This window comes from Abrus precatorius, unplaced genomic scaffold (assembly GCF_003935025.1).
Source record: "Abrus precatorius isolate BTA unplaced genomic scaffold, Abrus_2018 Scaffold7, whole genome shotgun sequence".
Lineage (NCBI taxonomy): Eukaryota > Viridiplantae > Streptophyta > Magnoliopsida > Fabales > Fabaceae > Abrus > Abrus precatorius.
The window spans coordinates 19,782,318-19,804,721 of record NW_020874417.1 but is presented as its reverse complement, the minus strand read 5'-3'; positions in this window follow the sequence as shown (position 1 = coordinate 19,804,721).

Genomic DNA, 22,404 nt, shown 5'->3' with positions numbered 1-22,404 from the left:
TGGAAACTGATATCTTAAGCAGAATAATAATATTTTCGAACAATTTAAAAAATAAGTGTTTCACTAATTTAGTGATTTTGAAAATAAATGTGTAACTAAAATGGGTAGTGTACAGAAAAGACCAAATGTACGTGTTTCATTATTTTAAAGAGCAATCACATAAGAAGAATAGAAAAAAATGATTAATGGACATAAAAAATAAAGAAAAATAATATTATAAAAATGTAAAAAATTTATATGAAAATATAAGTCACTTTTAAATTTGGGTAAGCTCACTTCTTTTATCAACTTACCGGATTTTAATTAGCACAAAGCTTACCATAAATGTGCAAATGTCATTGTTTTTCTGTTTTTTTGTCTCGTGCTGGAAAGTTTTCGGCGCATTGAGAGTTTTGAAGTAACAGAATGTTATGTTTCTGATCATTTCACACATATTGAGGTACTTGTCTTATTCATGGTGGAAAAATTTTTAGGTACGCAAGCAAATTACATTTTACACACGCTGGTTGCTTCAATTATCAAAATGCTTCTAAAGTAAAATTTAACTCTGGTTTTGTGAACAATTCTTTTAAATAAAAGTATTTTGAATAAAAAATTATTAAGTATTTATTTAATAAATTTTATTTATAAAAATATACGTTATAAATCAAATGCAAAATTTATTAAAATTAAATTAAAAGGGTTTATTTTAATAATTTTTACTGCAAAATATTTAAATAAGTTAAAAATAATAATATATTTTTATCAACTTATAAATTTTGTAAAAGTTTTTCAAACGTCCCTTAAGTCAATTTAATTTTATTCAAATAAATATGTTTTTTGGTGACCAAAGATTAACTTGATTGTGAATATTTTAAATTGGTAATTAATTAATATGTGCCAAATTATATATCATGTTAAAATTATATTTAAGATACATATTATAACAGATCGTAATTTTTTATTAAAAAAATATTTTTTGCGACAGTAGCTATGATACTTCATATATTACTGATGTAAGAAAAAAATTTCATCGATATTTAGTTTCTAATAATTTTGCCATGAATTGTCTATAGTCTTTACTTTTATAGGTTAAGTTTTCAGTGCATATATGTAACTATGAGAAAAGAATGTGATTATTTAAATATTTAAAGACAGCTACATCTAAATCTAATATTATTTCATAAAAAAAATTATGATTAATGGCTTATAAAACTCCAATTAAATGCAATTTAAATCCTAAGTCAAAATATTTTCATCCATACATGGATCCTTTTGACCAAACTTTACTAGTGTTTAAAATGACTAAAATATGAGATTTTTAATCATTCACTCTTTTGAAAAATGTCACACTATCATTTTAATTTTGGGCTACGTGTGTGTTTGTGAAATTGAATTGTAACTAATTCAACCTCGTGCTTATTTAAAGTATGCACAATGCCACTTTTATATAACATATGCAATCTTTCTTTTATTTATTCAATACTATATTTGTCCTCCACATTTTTGGGGGGTTAAATAGAGCGGCTATAGACCCCAAAACAACTTACCTCCTAATTTGAATTTCGTCTTTGAAACTTGAAGTTACAATTCCAGTGCTTATAAAAAAAATAATTATATTTGTTATTTTAAACATTTACTAAATAACTTAATTACGTGCATATAATTAATTAATTAAAGAAAACGACAATGAAAAGTAAAGTGACCGTTACGAACTTTCAATCGATTTCTGAGAATACCTTGTTCTTTACAAAACTTACGTGGAAAGAAAAATACGCAAATTTGTTACGAACTTTAAAGCGATTTCGGTTTCGGATTTTTGTCTTAGCCTCGAAAACTTTGGCTGCATTCGAAGTCTGAAGCAACCAAATTTGTTAATTTGAAGCCATGCTCACGTCTGCAAAAACGACACAAGCGAGATCATCTCAATGCTCTTCGGGAAAATGTTTGGTATATGTTATGTGGCAAATGTTAAAGTGTATATACGCAAATAAATTAGATAAAATTGACCATAACCAGATAATAAAAATGAAAATTTAAACTGCAGAAGATATAAAGTAGCGTGTACCATCATGTATAGTATTATTGTTGTCATTGCGGGTTATTGCTCACAATATAACAAAAATATTGTATGGTTCATTCACGTCATTAAAAGTTAATTATTTATAATTGATTATAAACTGTCTAACACAATTTGATTTCATTTTGTGTTCCTACCTTCCTTTTTTGTTCCTGAGTTTGTATGTTCGTAGTATGTGTTCTTATTATATTCATTTTGTGTATACTTTTTTTTATATTATTGGGAATTTTCTTTTAATTTTGGTGCAGGGTAATATTTATTGGACATAGACTCCTACAACAATTTATTTACATTTCAATTTACTTATAACTGTAAATTGCATTATTTAACTGTGTACATGTTTGAATTTACATTTATTGGATGCGGACAAATGCTTAAACTTGATTTTGCACTTAACTAAAAGCTTATATAAAGATTGAACACATTAACCAAATGCCAAGTATATCAATGATAAAATATATACATCATAATTTGTAGGCTATTTACTTTACGTATTTAATTGTCAACTAATTTTTCGTTTGTAATGCAGTGTCCTGGTTAATATATATCCAGCTAGGCGTATTTGCCTATATCCAATTGTCACACAATGGCACCAACTTAATGAACATAAAAAAGACTTGAATAACTCACTGAGTGACTAATATAAGTGTAAACCCTAGTAATTTAAATTATATTTATAATCTCATGACTTTTACAAGTCTTTTTCTTGTATGTAAAATTTAAATAATGTACCTAATACATTATTGTTGGCATTATTTTTAATTAAAATTAATACATTATCTAAATGATTATTATCTTTATTCGATCAATAATGTCTTGCTGTTGTCAGTTGTCAATCAAGCCAAGGTGCTAGGAAGTTTGGCTTCACAATACTGGGCCTTTGGCCTGTCTTTCTTTATCTTTTTGTATAAATCTGTCGTTCTAAAATCTTTTATGGACTAAAACAGAGTATGTGGATTTGAGCAAGAAATAAAAAAGAGCAGAGGATCTAGATACATATTTTTTGTCTTTCTAAGAGCCAGATTATTTATTATTTATCCCATTAAGTATAACCTCATCAGATAGCTATTAGACAACACCTCTTAATTCATTCTCAAATAATGAATTAGTTATATGTTATTGATTATTTTTCTCAAATCTATAATTTAAAGAACAAATTCTATTGCCACTAGATACACAATTTCCCCCCCAAAAATCTCAAATTATTATTATTGGCATTATTTTTAATTATTTTCTTACCGATCCCATCATCCGACCATCGTTCCTCAACCCACTTGGGCCTCATTAAATACCGGGCAAACTGGGGGCTCCTGAAAGCTAAAGGCAGTATTTCCTCCTCTTTCTCTTGTCGTTTATGAGAGAATGTGTGTTCTTTGTGTTAGCATCGTAAACGCAAACCTTGCCTTCATTTCTCATTTGCAAAACTGCACATGATTAATTTTGATTCATTTTTTAAAATCTATTTTATTATATATAATATCTTAATAATAAAAAATACCTAATGATATTCCTTCAATAATACAAAAATATCTTCTCTTTCTCAATTTACTTTTCTTCTACGCTACACTTTTCTATTTTCTATTTTTTTCTCTCTCTCCTCCCTTGTTATATCGACATGGGTTTCTTGTGGTTGAGTTGTGGGCTTCCAAATTTGGTCCACTAATCGCATTTTATAATGTTACTCTTTTTCCGAACACGCTTAGTGCAAATTGAAGCTGTTGTTTGATGTCATGCTAATGCATCACCTCATCGATGCTCATCGTTCGCTCATCCATCACTTTATTAAATAAACAAATTAATTTCTTTTAATTTTTAGAATTAAATTTATATATCTAAAAGTATTTAATTTTATTATAAATAAAATTTTTGTTTAATTAAAATATAATAAATTTTTACTATTTTAAAATATTTAAACTTACCTAAAAATCATGGTTAATAAAATTGTTAAATAAAATAATCTTAACAATACTACGACTGGAATAATTTACATGAAACTAATTTTAATTGTCATGTGTCGAGGTTATATATTTAAGATGATCTTGATATAACTAAGATTAACAATACACTATTTAACACATTCTTACTCTTTGTAATACATGTTTTATTGTTAATTAAAATTTATTAAAATTAAAAAAATATATGACTCTTACTCTTTTTCACTTTTAAATTAATTAATATTTTTTTCTTATAATTTTTTAATTTTCAAGTAATTTTAACTAATAATAAAAATTATTTACGTCAATGAGATAAAATCTCAGTGGCCAAAAATTCCAATCCTATGCTTAAAGCAGCAGACCCCTGCATGTTATTGCCTAACTAATCAATGATAGGATACCTTTCAAGAAAAAATCTTCTATGCTCATATTTCTTTGCCAAAGTGTATCGATGGATGAATCTAGCGAGCTATAATGGTTTTAATTATTTGCTTGTCTCACGCAAGAATTTTCAATATTCCAAGCAACCCTTGGATCATTATTGTCGGTTGTCACGGTGACATGCGCGTAGGCAATGGAAATAGATTTACCAAATAATTATCTTTCGATGCACAGTTTTTTATATTTATTCTCTTTAGTATTTTATTTTTTTTACCAGATTTTTATTCTTTTATCTTTCTATTTTCCATCTAAACTACATCCCATTTCAAGGGTAACAAATATTATTCGGGATTTATGACGCAGGAACGAGCTACCAATTCGAGGCAGTTATCCCTGCAAACCAATTTTGTTGCGTCAACTTTTGTGTTTTTAAATTAGTGATATGACGTCATTGATTAGAAACGAACGGTATTAAGCACGCATTCTGTACTATTCTCTTCATTGAAGAAAAGTAAACGGAAAACAAAAAAAAAAAAGAAAGAAATCCATCCACTTTGTTTAGGCATTTTAAGTTTCAATATTCATTAAATCATACCAATTTCGCAAAGTAATTAATGTTACAAGACAACATAATTTTTTAACTTACTTTTTTAATATATTAATGGTTAATAATTAAAATTATTTAAAACTGAATGTTAGATGAAACTAGTTGAATTGAGTAAAACTATCAATCTCCCTTGATATCTTGTTGGAGATTTTAATATTGTTCTTTATAATAAAGAGAAAATTAGGGATAATAATAGTAATTTGTATTAGATGAGAAAATTTACTAATTGTTTGAATGACTGCCATCTGTATGATCTAGGGTTTAAAGATAATTCCTTTACCTGGCATAGAGGCACTTTAAAAGAAAAAATAATAGAATAGTTATTAATGATAATTGGAATCAGTGTTTCTCTAATAGTTCTGTTGTTCATTTACCTATTCTTAAATTTGGCCATGTAGGCCTTTAGCTTAAAATTAGGACTAAGGGTGATACGATGGAATCTTATAATAATTTTAAATTTTTTGCTTCTTGGATCTCGCACCCTGACTTCAGTAATCAAGTTAATAGTTCTTGGAGTCTTTTTTCTTATTGGACAAAAAATGTTAGTAAATTTACAGAGGATATATCCCTTTGGAATAAAAATATCTTTGGTAATATTTTCAATCAAAAGAAACATATTTTCTATAGAATTGAGGGCATCCATAGGAAACTAGCTCATGGTGACAACCCTAATCTCCATAAACTTATGAAATCTCTCTGGTAGGATTACCAAAAAGTTTAATTTTGAAGAAGCTTATTGGTATCATCACTATAGGTAAACCTGACTTAGTTTGGGTGATAGAAACACTAAATTTTTTCATAGAGTAGTTGTCAATTGCAGGAAGAAGAATATCATAGAAGCTTTGAAAATGATTCTGACCATTGGGAGTTTAATACTGAAAAGCTGAAATCATTAGCTCTTACCTACTTTAGAAATCTGTATTCTGATCCTAGCTCACACTCTCCTAGTTTGCTTACACATACATCTTTCCCTCCTTTAAGAGACTCTAACAAAACTAGTTTGGATGCTGCCATATCAATAGATGAAGTTAGGAATTCCTTATTTAGCATTGGAAATTTTAAATCCCTTAGGCTTGATGATTTTCATGCCCTTTTCTTTAAAAATTAGTGGAATAATCTTGCTCTTTTTTTGCTCAATCTTGTTAATGATATTTTTAATAATCTTACTAAGGTAGTTGCTATTAATGATACCAGGATTACCCTAATTCCCAAAGTTGAGAACTCTGTTTACATAAACCAATTAGACCAATATCCATATGTAATGTTAGTTACAAGATAATAATGAAGCTTAATGCTAACATAATCAGAACAACTCTCCCCCACTTGATTTCTAGCACCCAAATTAGTTTCATTCCTTAGAGGCAAGGTATAGATAATGTCCTAGTCCTTCAAGAATTATCTCATTCTTTTCATAAGATCAAAAGTAAAACTAGGTTTATGATAATTAAGTTAGATTTTGAAAAAAGGTTATGACAGCCTTAGTGGCCCTTTATTATTGATACCCTTCAAAAAATAGGATTAAGTCCCAATTTAGTGGATGTGATTAAACATTGCGTCCCATCTTCATCAATGACCATTAATTGGAACAATTATGTTACTGACCCTTTCAAGCCCTCTAAGGGCATTAGGAAAAAGGATCCCCTTTTCCCTTATCTTTTTGTTCTTTGGATTGAAAGATTAGCTCATCTTATTAAAGACAAAATTAATAGTGAAGAATGACTTCCTTTTTCCTTTAGTAGGCAAGGCCCTAAAATTTCTCACTTGTTTTTTTGTTGATGACATCCTTCTTGCAGCTAGAGCCACTGTAGATCAAGCCATTGTGATCAATTCTGTGCTTCAAGAATTTTGTTTGTCTTTTGTACTTAAAATTAATATTAATATATCTTCTCTGATGTTCTTAATTAACAATGACCCTGCCCTTTTTCAAGCTATTGGTAATATCCTAGGTATCCCTGTTACCAATAGGTTTGGTACATACCTTTGTACACCTATTTATCACCTTAGACCTCCTAAGACATATTACTCATATCTTTTAAACAAAATTAGGAAAAAAACTCTCTCTATGGCAGGTAGAGTCATCCTTGTTCAATCAGTTCTAATGAGTATTCCAGGTTATGCAATGCAAACTCAACTAATCCCCTTTGCTGTTTGTCAATAAATTAACAAAATTTGCAAGCATTTTATTTGAGGTTCTTTAGGGGCTAGAAAATGTCATTTAGTTTGTTGGGAAACAATTTGTAAACCTAAATCTGAAGGAGGTCTTGGGTTGAAAGACCTACACCTTCTAAAAAAGGCTTATCTAATGAAACTCTGATGGAGGCTTTTAACCTCCCCTTCTGCCTTATGATTCCAGGTCCTCTGTACTAAGTATAAATTTAAAATTGGTCAACAACATGTGACTAGGAGTGGTTCAAAAGACTCCACTTGTGGAGCAGTTTAGTTTCTGTATAGCAGACCTTTTTGCAAGAGCTTGGTTGGCATATTGGGGATGGGATGACTGCTAAATTTTGGTATGAAACTCGTTAGAGTTCAAATCCTCTAAACATATGTAATTGACCATCTTAGGCTTTTCTAACTCCAATTTAAGTTCTCTTTCAATTACAACAACAACAATCTTTTCTAAGTCTCCATTTATTTTCTTTGCCCTTGTCCTTGTCATTGGTCCTTGAAGTCCTTCTAATGTCTTCAAGTCTTTGTCTTCAATAGGCCTTCCTTGATTTTCATCACAAAGTAACATGAGCTCCCTAATCCAGAACAGTCATAGGGACCAAGCTATAATTAGACAGAACACCGATCTCATTATTTATTTTGAATTTTTATTTAGGATAAAATCTTGTTATTTTATTTAATTTATTTGAATTTAGGCTTGTTGGTACAAGAAGCCCATTAGGGTTTGCTTTAGTATTAGTTTACAAGTATTAGGGATATATAAGCTCTTGTATACATACTTTTAATTAATTTTTTAATACAATTTGAGATTGAACACTCTTGTGAGAGCGTGTGACTCTAAGTTCTTGAGTGAGTCAATTTTCTTTGATCTTATCAAGAGGCTAAAACTCTTGTGGCGATCGTTCCTTGACTTATCAATCTTGCGATTGTGGCGCCATTTTCCATCTCTATTTTATTTTCACTTTTTATTAATTTTCTTTTTATTTCAATTCCTATTTGTGCCCTAATAATTTTGTTTTTATTGTGTGAAATCCAATTCAAGATCGTTTAATTCGACGACACAATTTGTGGTTGTCATCACTTTGTTATCTAAAGATAGGGATTAGGACTGGGGTGAACCTTACTAAAATTCTTCCTAAGCAGGTTTGTGAGGCAGTGGCTAACATTAAGCCTCATTTAATCTCTCATGGGCTTGATTCAATATTTTGGAATTTAATAAATAATAGTATATTTTTCCTAAAATCTGCTTATTTCTTGTTATCTGTTTCTGCTAGTTACTATAACTTGTTTAATGTTGTTTGGAAATGGGAGGATCTGCCCAAAATTACACTTTTTCTATGCAAACTTGCTCACCATAAACTTCTTACCAATATTGAAAGATGTCACCGAGGTGTGTCTTCTTCTTCACTTTGTGCTAGATGTAATGAGGATGCGGAATCTGTCATGCATGTGGTTAAAGACTGCTTTTATGCTAAAAATGTTTAAGATTTTTTTTATCTTTCCTGATCAACGGGTTGATTTCTTCAGTAGAGGAATCTATGACTGGCTAGTGCTTAATCTTCCTAACCAAAAGTTTAGTAAGTTCTCTGAGTAGGGAAGTTTGTTGGGAATTATTGTTTGACACTTGTGGAAAGATAGGAATAACTTTATTTTTAATAATTATTCTACCTAGCCACAGGTTCTCATTTAAAATATTTTTGCTGATTTTCAGGCTATTGCTGGTAGCCAGGGTAACCTGACTGGTACCTTTTTTAAGCAGGTTACAGAACAACCTAGAGTGAAATGGTGTCCTTCCCTTACTTATCAATGGAAGCTTAATGTTGATGGTGTTGTTTCCAAGACTAATAGAGCTACTACTTATGGGGGGGTCTAATAAGATATGATAAAGGACAATTCATCTCAAGTTTCTACAGGAAATCGGACCCCTGCTCCCCAGTGAAAGTTAAGTTGTGAAGCATTCTGGTGGGATTGGAACTTGTTGCTCAGAAAAGAATCCCATTATTTGGATAGAAAGTGATTCTAAGAAGGCTCTATCACTCATTCTTAACGTTCAAGTCCACACCCACCCTTTATATAACTTACTTTTTAGAATTAGAAATGCTATATAACCTATTCAATTTGTTAGGTTTACTCATGCTTATAGAGAAGCTAATCATTGTGCTAACCATTGATAAGTCTGTAATTAGGCCCTATTTTACAATTCATATATTCATATTTGACCTTTATTTTATTTAGAGTTTATACTAATTTATATATTAATTATGCAGTTTGGTATAAAGATGCCGCAAGTAGACTTTGGGGGTATTTTGGGCCCAAATTGATGGAAGATTAGCGCTTCGCAGCAGTCAACACGCCCAAACCTTTTTAACAAGCACAGGGGTGCTTTGAGCCTATGCACGATCGTGCTTAAGGCCTTACACGACTGTGTTCGTCTGCGGGAAGCCCAGTTATAAAGAGTCTTTAGGGTTTTCAAACCCTATAAAAAGAGAGACTTAAGGCATTCTGCAAGGACTATTTTTGGACACCATTTTACACCTTGGCTTTTGCTCTTTCACCTCATCTCTCTTCTAGGGGGATCTTTGGCATATTCTTGGCGAGACTTGGAGCTTCGAGCGATCGTACTTGAAGACTGAGAACTTATCTCATTTTAGTTTGCTTTTCTCTATGGCTTTGTTTATGACTGTTTTAGTTCTTTTCTTTAGTATGAGTAACTAAGTCCATAGCTAGGGCTATGGGAACTATCGTTTATGAATTTATAGGATTTTGATGTTTGAATCTAAATTTGATTTCTGTTTTGTGATTAAATTTTATCCTGTTATGCTTCTCTCTTAATCCTAATTAATTATATCTTCAGGCGACCGTACCTCAGTTAATTAATAAATTTATAGGATAAAACGAGACAAAGGATTAGGTGGACCAAACCAATCTTTGTCTTCTAATCATTATTAAATTAACAAGTTCATAGGTTTCTTAAGCTTTCTTAAATTGATGTCTTGCATGACCATTGAGGATGTTAATTTAGAGAAAAGAATATTAATATTGCATGACCATTGGATATTAATAGTATTCATATGAATGAATGGTAATCACAAGGAAATCAGATTTAGAGTTAAACAGAAAAACAACATAAAAGATTGAATGAGAAAACTCATATGTCCTAGGTTCCTCTATGATAAGTTTAACCAAGATGTGCATTGTATTCTTTGCTCTTAGTTTTATAGTTGATTAAACTCTTGTTTTAATTAATCTTATATCTTTGAAACTTAAACAATTGAATTAGGAAATTCATAGTAATTGGAAATCAATCCTTGTGGGACGATATTTCAAGAACATAATTTAAGAACCCTTTATTACTTCTCGATGGGTACACTTGCCCTCTAAACAAGTTTTTGGCGCTGTTGCCGGGGATTGCTTTTTCAATATTAAGAAAATCTCAAATTTAATTGATTTGAGCAATTTGTGTTTTGCTTTATTTTAATTCTATTTTGTTTATTGTTAATTTTTTTTTTATAATTTTTGTTTTTATTTTATTTTATTTTATAATTTCTTTTAATGTATGCTCACTCGTTCTTAGTGCTCCACAGCTTGTTTATTTGATCCGAGGATTGAGAGAACAACGCATAGATGATGAAACGAATTTTGCTACTCGTTATGCACAAAGATTGTCGTTAATCCTCATCAAATATGCAAAGAAATGAATGCAATACTAGGGTGTTGTCCTAGGTCGTCTCCAAGGAATTTTTGGTTGGGAACATACATCGAACAAGTGTAAACATAGAAATTAAAGCAAGTAAATTGGGGGGAGGTTTGTCAATTTCTAGATTTTAATCAAGAGCAAAATGTAAACTAGTGAAATTCAATCAATTAAGGAGAGTAATCCTTAGTCAATCAATGAGTTCTATCCTTATTCTTTCAAATGATTCAATAATCCCCTATTTTTCCCTTGAATTAAGTTAATCTATCAAGCATAAATTAACTTTAGCATTCCAATTAAAATTAAGCATCTTAATGGGCTCCAATTTCTATCCCTAAGATTAAGCAATCTTAAAGATTAATCAAAATTAAGCAATTTTGGATTAGAATTTCGTTTAGGTAATTTAGGGTTCATTAAGCAATGTTCCCCTTATGTAAATTTCATTTCATTCAGAGATTGCGGTTAATAAATCCAAGGAAAGAAAGAGTAATATTGCCATTAAACCCAAGAATTCAAGAACCATATGAGTTGACTAGGAATTACAAGAGAATTTAGCCCTCCATATGGATGGGCTTCACAAATAAAAGTAAGCAACATTAATGTAAACTCAATGAGAATCAAAGGAAAATTGGAAATCAAAACCTATAATGGACCCCTGGCTGTCTCCGAAGGCTCCAAAGCTCTGGAAAGAAAATGTCCTAATTTGGCAAAGAGAATCCAAGAAAAATAAATGTTCAAGTCCCCGTACCCTAATTCCTAAAGTCTATTTATAGTAGAGGACATGTCAGCAAAGTGTCCACTTTTGCCTTTGAAAGTGTCCACTTTGGCCCTTGAAAGTGTCCACGCGCATATTTACGTAAGCTTGCCAATTCTCTGGAGTTGCCACTTTTCATGTTGAAAGTAGCTACTTTGGATGCGCGTAGCCACTATGAAGGGCAATAGTGACCACGCGCAAATTGCTTCCAAAAGTGGCGTCCTGGAACCTTTAATGCCCAGACTTGCTGTAGTTGCTACTTTTGCTCCTGAAAGTGGCTACTTTGGGGACAACTTTCATCCAAGGGCCAAGATTTCTCAAAATTAACTTGGAGACTCTGCAAAATTATCAAGACAATTAAAATTGCAATCTATATCTATGTAATTAAATGCAAATTAAACAAAAATTAATAAACCTACGATATTTACTCAAAATTGATTTCTATATTATTTGCACTATCTAAGTCCATTTTTTCTATCAAGGAGCACTAAAAAGGCAAGTAAAAATATAATAAAAAGTGGATTCATCATAACCCCAAACTTAAGCTTTTGCTTGTCCTCAAGCAAATCAAAATTCAAGCAAATTAAATGAAGAGGGTTGGATTTATCCAAATTTTTTTAGAAATTTTCATTTCAACTTCATGCTTTAATTAGCACTTCCAGCATCTTCACAACCATAGACTCATTCAATAGAGGAATCATATTCATGTCAAATATTACATGCAAAGTCCCACTAAATTGAAACAAAAGAATCAAGCAAGGTTTCATGTGACTCACATAATGCAAAGAAACTATCCATCTCACAAGGTGATGTTTCACTCATCACTCAATAACAATTCAGGCTAAGTGTTTTCCCTCAATCCATGCATTTTGCCTCACCCTACCATAGACTTGCCCATATTCTCAATCTCCTTTGCCTAGACACAATGAACCACCTATCATGAGGGCTTTGTTGGTCACAAATGGGGTTAGGATAGGCTCAAATTTAATCAAGAAGGGTCACAAGATCAAGTGGGTACTCAAGATGAGGGAGTTCTTTTGAGTGATTTAGTACAACAACTAGAGTGGAATGCCTTAAATGATGTAGCTTAAGAGGTTCAAGCATTCTTTCACCACTTTTTTTTTATTATTATTTGCCTTATGTGGAAATCCTTTTTCAACTCAAATGCCTTGCTATAATTTTCTTTCTTTCTTTTCTCCTTTTTCATTCATTCATTCATATTTTTGTGATGTCATGGACTTTGACAATCATTTTTTTTTACATGTATTATGAACATGTATGCTGTCCACCACCCCAAACTTGAGACATTGCTTGTCCTCAAGCAACTACAAGCATAATCAACACCCCTAACTTAGTTTCTTGCGCTCAATCTTGAGGCAACTCAAAAGAAATACCTCTATTAAGAAAAAGGAATTATTTTTGTTGACTAAGTTTGGCAAAAGCAAGAAGTGGGGAACAAGGAAATGAAGTGCAAGGGTAAGGGGAAGGGTATGTGCAAAGAAGGCCTCAATCATCTAGATGGAAAATTTCCCAATGCATATTTAATTAAGAAACAAGGCAAGTTCTAAAAGATGAATGCAAAAATACATGTAATATGCACACAGAAAAGAAGAAGAAAGGCCCAATTCACTACCATGGTAAAAGTGATAATAACTTGCAAAATGAGAGTACAATTCACCCGACAAGAAAATATGTTCAAAATGGTGGGACAGTAAATATGTACAAAAATAAGAATGAGTAAGAGTTAGATGGGAAATACAATCAGAGCATAAAAGCAAAATACAAAAGCGAACTAGATTAAAAGGAAAAGAGAATAATTGAAATGAGGAAATATTTTTGTCTTTTATCTAGTACGGTGCAGGAAAAGTAAGCTACAAATAAATGCAAAATAGAGACAAAGAGTTCACCCCCCTTTTATAGATAATGTACTCAAAGTTCAGGGGCACAATGATGCTCCTCCTGATGGAACTGAGGGCATCTAAGCAGAGAAAGAAAAGAAAACACGAAAGGTAGACTAAGTGGCATCTTCATCAGAGGTGGATGAGGTGGCATCTTCATCTTCCTCTGCTTCTTTTGCTTCCTCTGAGGAACTGGAGCTGGGGGCATCTCTGGGTGCATTGGGATTGAATGGAGGCAGGTCATTCTGAACAGCAGCTCAGAGGAAAGGGGCAGGGAAACGGGGGGCATGATAGATCTGGTCTGAAGTCATCTTCATCTTCTTGCCAATGTTCAGCATCATGGTCTCCATGAGGAGGAGCATGCTGGTCTGACCAGAGTGGATGGCAGTCTGCCTCTATGCTATTTGCTGCAGCTGCTCACTGATTGTTGCAGGGGTCTCCTTCTTGTATTCCGCTGGCAGGGTGAGACCTGGGTCTGAAGACTTCTTTGGCTTAAATAGGTCCTTCACCAAGGCAGTGGAAATGAGAGGAAGTGCTCTAACTCTCTGCTGGTAGTCTCCAAAATCAACACCTGCATCCTGGCACAACATAGTGATTAGAGAAGGAAAAGCTAAAGAATCTTTGCTCCTTTTAAGGACTTCCAGCATGGCGCTGCTGATGACCTCCCCAACATGGATGGGCATGCCAGTGAGAATAGCATAAATGAGTTCTGCCCTCTTCACTGCAATGGTGGAGGTGTGGATGACTGGCATGAATGAGCTAACAACGAAGATACTCCACACCTTGGCAGCAGGGAGAAGGTGTTTGGTGGTGAGATTCTTGGGCTGCATTTTACAATCAAATTACCAATTTTCTCCTTCAATGCAGATTGTTTGAAGTATAGGTTGGTAATCTTTTTCCTTCTGTTTGCAGAATGCAGGGAAATCCAGCTGGCTAGGTTGCTTCTGCAGAGGAGGGATGTTTAAAACCCTCTGAATGGTGGCTGGAGTGAAACTAACTTGCTTACCCCTGACCATGGTGTGCCTGGGGGGTAAGTGTCAGCTTCCAGGCGTAGGGCATTAGCATAGAATTCCTGGGTGATGTCCTTCCACCATTGCCTGCACAAGAAGTGAAAAGTCCGCAGCCACGCCTGTCTATTTCCTCCTGAAACTGTGGAAATGTCCCCTGCTGGATTTCAAAATTCTTGTCTTGGATGATCTGGCGCCGCAGGATGTTCTCTTTGAAATACTGTTCGTGCTCTGGGGACCTAAACCTGGGGTCATGGGTAGGAGGGGGTTGAGATGAAGAGGCTTCAGTTGGCCTGCTCCTCTTGGTTCTAGGGGTGTTCCTTCTGGGAATGCTAGACATTATCCTGCAGAAAAGAAAGTATATGAATGAGTAGTGCAGGAAAAATTTGGGTCAACCCTCTATGGTAGCGAACAATCAGCAAGTAATTAGACCAGTGAAAGGGGGTTGCAAATTATTTTGATGCAATCCTAAATGACTTGTACGCATAAAGGGTGTATAGTGCCACATATGACTCAAAGAGCATTCAATGCTGATCATGGTACATAGTGAAAACACATTGCATTCCATAAAAGATACATTCTATGGGCAAAGCATATGGCTTAAATGATACATACAATTGCAATTAAGTATAAAATAAATGGTGTGGCAAACGTTCATTTTGTATAGCAATTGACTATAGAACACAATGTGACTGCTAAGTTTAAGGGCCATAACACAACAATAGTGAAATTAAAGTCACGAAAAACATGTTCAACACCCAGAAAGGCCAACAATTAGAGCTAATTATAGAAGGGGCATGAGAATCAAGTGCAACAACAACAAAATACCATGGAATTTGAGAAGCAAAACAGCAAAATGGAGAGGTTAGAACTCAATGTAAATGGACATAAACTGAATTTAGACATCAACATGCATGAATATGAAAAGGAATGGCATAATGGGCATGTTAAAAAACATAAAAATAAAGGGAATGGGCATAACGAAAACAACAAATGAGATTCATAGCAAATGGAAATGGGCGTGGCCACTTTTGGGGACAAAAGTGGGAACATTGAACATGGTGGCAGCCACACATGGCCATTGGGTGCAATTAAAGGACCTCACCCACTCTAATTCATACAAGAATGCTTAATTAAACAAGAAATTCACATCAATTTCAGCATATAGGGGCATAATTAAAAAGCCCCAAATTGGGGATCCAAGAACCCTAACTCATGAATTAAGAGAGATTGAGAGATTTACCTTGCTTGGAGCTTTGGGTGTGGCAGCGGAAGTGGAAATGTGAGAATTGGAGGTGCAAAAACTCAATTGGGAGGTGGAGGAGTGGTGTTGTGAGGTGCGTCGTGAGTGAAGTGCTTGAGTGGGTGTTTGTTGGTGTGTGTCGTGAGTGAAGTGAAGTGGGCGTTGTGACTTTCAAGGATTTTAGGGGCTGCGCGCAGTGGGCTGGCCCAAAGAGTGGTGCGCGTGGCCACTTTTAAGTGAGAAAGTGGCAACTACAGTGAGGCCAAAATGCAAGGTGAATTGCGCGTGGCTACTATTGAGTTTGAAAGTAGGAACTAGAGTGGGTTCCTTTGGGGGACAAGTGTGCGTGCCACTTTCAAGTGAGAAAGTGGCAACTACAGTGAAGCCAAAATTCAAGGTGAATTTGCGCGTGATTACTATTGGGTTTGAAAGTGGGAACTACAGTGGGTTCCTCTTCGTGAGCATATGCGCATGGCCATTTTCACTTAAGAAAGTGGCAACTACAATGAGCCCCAAAATGCAAAGTGAATTGCGCGTGGCTACTATTGGACTTGAAAGTGTCCACGCGCAAACTATTGACCCCCTGGGTGTCAAAGTAGCCACTTTCACTCTTAAAAGTGGGAAATACTGAGAGAAACATGCTTACCTTGAGCCAAAGTGACCACTATGGCTTATGAAAGTGGCCACTCTCACGAAAAACAAATTGTACCAAGCATGAATGAGTACCCAACAGTTTGCTACTGCCACAATCCCTGCAAAAATTCTGAGTCCACAGAAAATTATTTACACAAAATTGAATTGTATCAGAGATGTACTCTACAAATGAAAACAAATAAAAACAAAAGCTTAATTGAAAGAATGCAAAGGGAAAGAACAAAATTCCTTATTCATGTGTGAGTTGCCTCTCACAGAGCGCTTCTTTAACTTCATTAGCTTGACGTGCAAAGTGATTTACTCATGACAAGGGTCTTGGTTGAAGGAAATGATGGGGGAGTACACATCTACCTCTTCAATCTCCTCCAAGGGAGCTGAGTTCTCCAAAAAATGCTTCAGGCGATGTCCATTCACTGTGAAACATTTGTTAGTGGAGTCACTCTTGATTTCCACTGCACCATTAGGAAACACTTGTGTGACTATAAATGGACCAATCCACCTTGAGCGAAGCTTTCCAGGCATAAATTTGAGGCGAGAATTGAATAAGAGCACCTTTTGACCAACACAAAATTCTTTCCTGGCTATCAACTTGTCATGGTACCTCTTGGTTTTATCCTTATAAATTCTGAAATTTTCATATGCCTCTAGACGTAACTCTTCTAGCTCTTGCAATTGAAGCTTTCTTTGCTCTCCGGCTGAGTCATAGTGCAGATTACAAGCCTTCACTGCCCAGTATGCCTTGTGCTCTATCTCCACTGGTAAATGGCAAGCTTTGTCAAAGATTATTCTTTAAGGAGACATACCTAAAGGTGCTTTGAATGCAGTCCTGTGTGCCCACAAGGCATCATCTAGCCTGCGGCTCCAATCTTTTATGTGGGATTGCACAACTCTTTCAAGTATTTTCTTAATCTCTCTGTTGGAGAGTTCGGCCTGGCCATTCGTTTGATGATGGTAGGCTGTGGAAGCTTTGTGCAGAACTCCATATTTTCTCAGCAGAACTTCCATTGTCTTGTTACAAAAATGACTTCCTTGGTCACTAATGATGGCATGTAGGATGCCAAACCTGCAAAATAAGTTGGAGCAAACAAATTCTGCAACAACTTGAGCATCATTAGTCTTGGTGGCTTTAGCTTATACCCATTTTGAAAAATAGTCAACAGCAAGTAAAATGTACAAGAAACCAAAAGAAGAGGGAAAGGGGCCCATGAAGTCAATACCCCAGACATCAAAGATGTCACAGTATAGGATAGGTTGCTGAGGCATTTCCTGTCTCTTGGTGATTATTCCTCCCGACTTCTGGCAGCTCTCACAGACAGAATATGTTCGCCAAGAGTCTTTGAAAATGGAGGGCCAGTACAATCCTGAGTCCAACACCTTTCTTGCTGTTTTTTGAGGTCTAAGGTGTCCTCCCACAACCGAATTGTGGTAAAACTGCAATATGGATGGGATCTCTTCATCAGGGACGCATCTTCTGATCACTTGATCATTACAGAACTTCCATAAGTAAGGGTCGTCCCACACATAGTGCTTGGCATCACTCTTGATCTTGTCCCTTTGAATTTTTGATGCATTTGTAGGGAAAACTCCTGCAACCAAAAAATTAACCAAATCAGCATACCAAGGTACATGTGATGTGCACAACTCTAAAAGTTGTTCATCAGGGAAATCATCCTTGAGGGGAATGAGTTTTGTGCTCCACTTCTGCCTTTAATCTCCAAATCAAATTCTTGAAGTAAGAGCATCCACCTTATTAGCCTGGGTTTAGAATCTGCTCTTTTAGCAAAAACTTCAAACCAGAATGATCAGTGAACACCACAACTTTTGATCCTAACAGATATGATATAAATTTATCTAATACAAACACTATGGCCAACAATTTCTTTTCAGATTTGGTGTAATTGGATTGTGCAATGTCTAAGGTCCTAGAAGCATAATAAATGACATGAGGGACCTTACCAACCTGCTGTGCAAGGACAGCTCCCACTGCATAATTTGAGGCATCACACATCAGCTCAAAGGGTATTGACCAATCTGGAGGTTGGATAATTGGTGTGGTGGTTAAGGCTTTTTTAAGGAAGTTGAAAGCCTCCTTGCAGTCCTCATCAAATTTGAATTCAGCATCTTTTTGCAGCAGCTTCGAAAGAGGAATTGCAATCTTGGAGAAATTTTGGATGAACCTCCTATAAAATCCTGCATGGCCCAAAAAAGAATAAACCTCCCTCACGCATGGGGGGTAAGGAAGCTGTGAAATAACATCCAATTTTGCAGGATCAACCTCAATGCCTTTTTCAAAGATTATATGGTCTAGAACTACACCCTGCTCTACCATGAAATGGCATTTCTCAAAGTTAAGTACAAGGTTAGTTTCAATACACCTCTTCAAGACTTTTTCTAAATTGACTAAACATGCATGAAAGGATGTGCCATAAACTGTGAAATCGTCCAGGAAGACCTCTATGCAATGCTCCACTAAATCCGAAAAAAGTACTCAACATGCATCTCTAGAATATGCCAGGAGCATTACATAGGCCAAAAGGCATTCTTCGATAAGCGAAGGTGCCAAAGGGATATGTAAATGTGGTTTTCTCCTAGTCTTGAGGGGCAATACATATTTGGAAATAACCAGAGTAACCATCTAAAAAGCAATAGTGGGACTTACTTGTCAATCTTTCAAGCATTTGATCAATGAAGGGTAGTGGGAAGTGTCTTTCCTTGTTGCATTGTTTAGCCGCTTGTAGTCTATGCAGACTCTCCAGTTGTTCTGGACTCTGGTAGGTATCATTTCATTCTTCTCATTCCTAACCACAGTAAGTCCAGATTTCTTTGGGACCACTTGCACAGGGCTAACCCAGGTGCTATCAGAAATTGGGTATATGATCCCAGCTTGAAGCAACTTGGTGACTTCCTTCTTCACCACATCTAAGATGATGGGATTCACCCTCCTCTGAGGTTGTCTCACCGATTTAGCATCCTCTTCCAACAAAATTATGTGCATGCACATGGAGGGGCTAATTCCTGGTATATCAGCAAGTGTCCACCCAATGGCTCTTTTGTGCTTCTTGATCACTTCTAGCAACTTCTCCTCTTGATCACTATCAAGCTTAGTGGAGATGATAACTGGGAGCTTCTCATTTGGTTCTAAATAGACATATTTCAGATGCTCCAGTAAAGACTTTAACTCCAATGTGGGAGGTTGCTCTATAGAGGGAAGTGATATAGCATTTTCATTTGACAACATCTTTGCAACATTCAAATCAAAGGGGTTAGATTCAACTGTATTTGCTAAATCCAATACTTCATATCCTACCCCTATGGAATCATCAACTTCATCAACACTAAAAATTTTAGAACTTTCATTCAAATAATCAAAATTTTCAGCACAGGTATCATACAAAGAATTTTCATATGATTCATAAACAAAAGCATCTACACAATGGGAAAACTTAAGGAAAGAATTTCTCAAAAATTCGGTCCAGCTCTCATCCACTAATGCATCAAATAAATCAATATGGAAGACAGAATGTTCTTCAATCGGATGTTTCATGGCATCCAATATGTTGAAGCGCACAATGTTCTCCCCGAATTCCATGGTGAGTGAACCGGCATGTACATCAATCTTCATTCTTGCAGTCTTCAAGAACAGTCTTCCCAAAATGATCGGTGCAGAATTTTTGAGTGACTCTTCTTCTTGCATGTCAAGGATGTAGAAGTCAGCTGGGAAGATGAGGTCATTCACCTTCACTAACACATCTTCAACAAGTCCAGCTGGATGTGTTGTGCTTCTATTGGCCAACTGAATTAGTACACCTGTGGGCTGCAAGGGACCAAGAGATAGAGAGGAAAAAATAGACAATGGCATAACATTAATGGATGCTCCTAGATCTAACATGGCATTGTCTATCCTATTATTACCAATGATGCATGGAATAGTAAATGTTCCTGGGTCTTTACACTTCTCAGTCATTGTGGTTCTCTGTTTCTCAAAAAGTGCAGAAACATTCCTACCCATGTTGACTCTCTCATTACCCTTCAGACGCCTTCTATGTGTACACAAATCTTTCAAGAACTTGGTGCACATAGGTATTTGTTTAATTGGCTCCAACAAGGGTATATTTACCTCAACCTTTTTGAAGGTGTCCAAGATTTCTTTATCACTCTCCTCAGCTTTCTTACTTGATTTAGGGATCATAACCCTTTGAGGAAAAAGTGGTGGAATTGCCCTTTCAGCTTCTTCTACCACTTCTTGAGTGGTGGGTGCATTTTCTTCCTCCCTTTCATCAACCAAGGCGCGTGGGATCTCCTTCTCCCTAGGCATTTCAGGCTCTTGCATTATCTTCCCAGACTGCAGAGTAATTGCACTGACATTCTTTGGGTTTGTGACTGTCTGTGCTGGGAGGTTGCCTGAACCTAAAGACTGAATTTGATTTATAGAGGAAGCTAACTGTTCCATCTGAGTCTTAATTGTTCTGATACTAGCCTCTGTTCGCTGTTAAAAATTAATGTTGCTCATGGTCATCTGTTTCACAAGCTCTTTTAATGAAGGCTCATTCTTCTGACAGGAAGAGGCTTGGGATGAGGACGCTTGCTGCTGTCGGTGAGGTTGTTGTCCATGTTGTTGATCATTCCATTGGCGTGGCTGATGTGTGCCTTGACCAGCTTGGTAGCTGTTGCTTTGTTGATTTGGCTGGTTGGAATTTCCTCCCCACCTCAAGTTTGGATGATTTCTCCAGCCCGGGTTATACCGATTTGAAGAAAGATCCCAGCTTGGTTGTTGTTGTGGCTGCTGAAAAGGAAATTTGTTAGTGTAAATATTTGCAGCATAGGCTTGGGGTTTACCTTCAAGAGTGTCTGACTCCTGCAATGTAGGGCAGCTGTCTATGTAATGATCCGCAGTTGAGCATATTCTGCAAAGCATAGCTGGAACTGGTGGTGGAGGTGTTGCAGAGATAGCACTCTTTTGCATTGCAGCTAATTGCTTTACCATGGAGGCAAGCTCATCAATCTTATGCTCCAATTTGTTTGGTTCTGCAGCTTGAACTTCATGCACACCTCTAGTAACACAAGAATTCTGTCTAGTTGCAAATTGCTGGGAATTGGCACCCATGTTTTCTATCAAGTTCCTGGCTGCCACAGGGGTCTTGTCTACCAAGGCTCCTCCACTCGCTGCATCAATCATACTCCTATCCATTGGGTGTAATCCCTTATAGAAGTACTGGATCAGCAATTGATCACTAATTTGGTGGTAGGGACAGCTGGCACATAGTCTTTTAAACCTCTCCCAGTATTCATAGAGAGTTTCTCTTTCTAGCTGTCTAATTCCACAAATTTCCTTTCTTATGGATGCAGCTCGAGAGGCTGGAAAGAACTTCTCTAGAAAGAGTCTTTTGAGGTTGTCCCAACTTGTAATAGATCCGGGAAGAAAGTAGTAGAGCCAGTCCTTCACGGTGTCCATTAATGAGAATGGAAAAGCCTTCAATTTGACATGCTCCTCCGGAACACCTTGAGGTCTCATGGTGGAACATACAATGTGAAACTCCTTCAAGTGTTTGTGAGGGTCTTCACCTACAAAACCATGAAATTTAGGTAGAAGGTGAATTAATCCAGTTTTCAAAACAAAAGGGGCGTCTACATCTGGATATTGGATGCACAATGTTTGGTATGTGACATCCGGTGCAGCTAGCTCCTTAAGAGTCCTCCCATCGCCTGCCATTGCTCCAAAACTAGAGTCAAGTGAAAATGTAGAAGAGTAAATAGAAATTGGTGTCACAGATTACAAAGATGCAGTAGAAGATGATGATGGTTCAGAGTGTTCAGAGTGATCAAAGTGATCCCTATGTGACCTAATGTTCCTATGAAAAGTCCTATCAATCTCCTGGTCTAATGGATACAAATCCCAGGGTTTGATCGGGTCATGCACTAGATATCAACTAACTAAATTGAAAGCAAATTGAGTAAATGAAATAACAAGAACAGTTTGAAATCTCTCTGCAGAATTCTGCAGCAA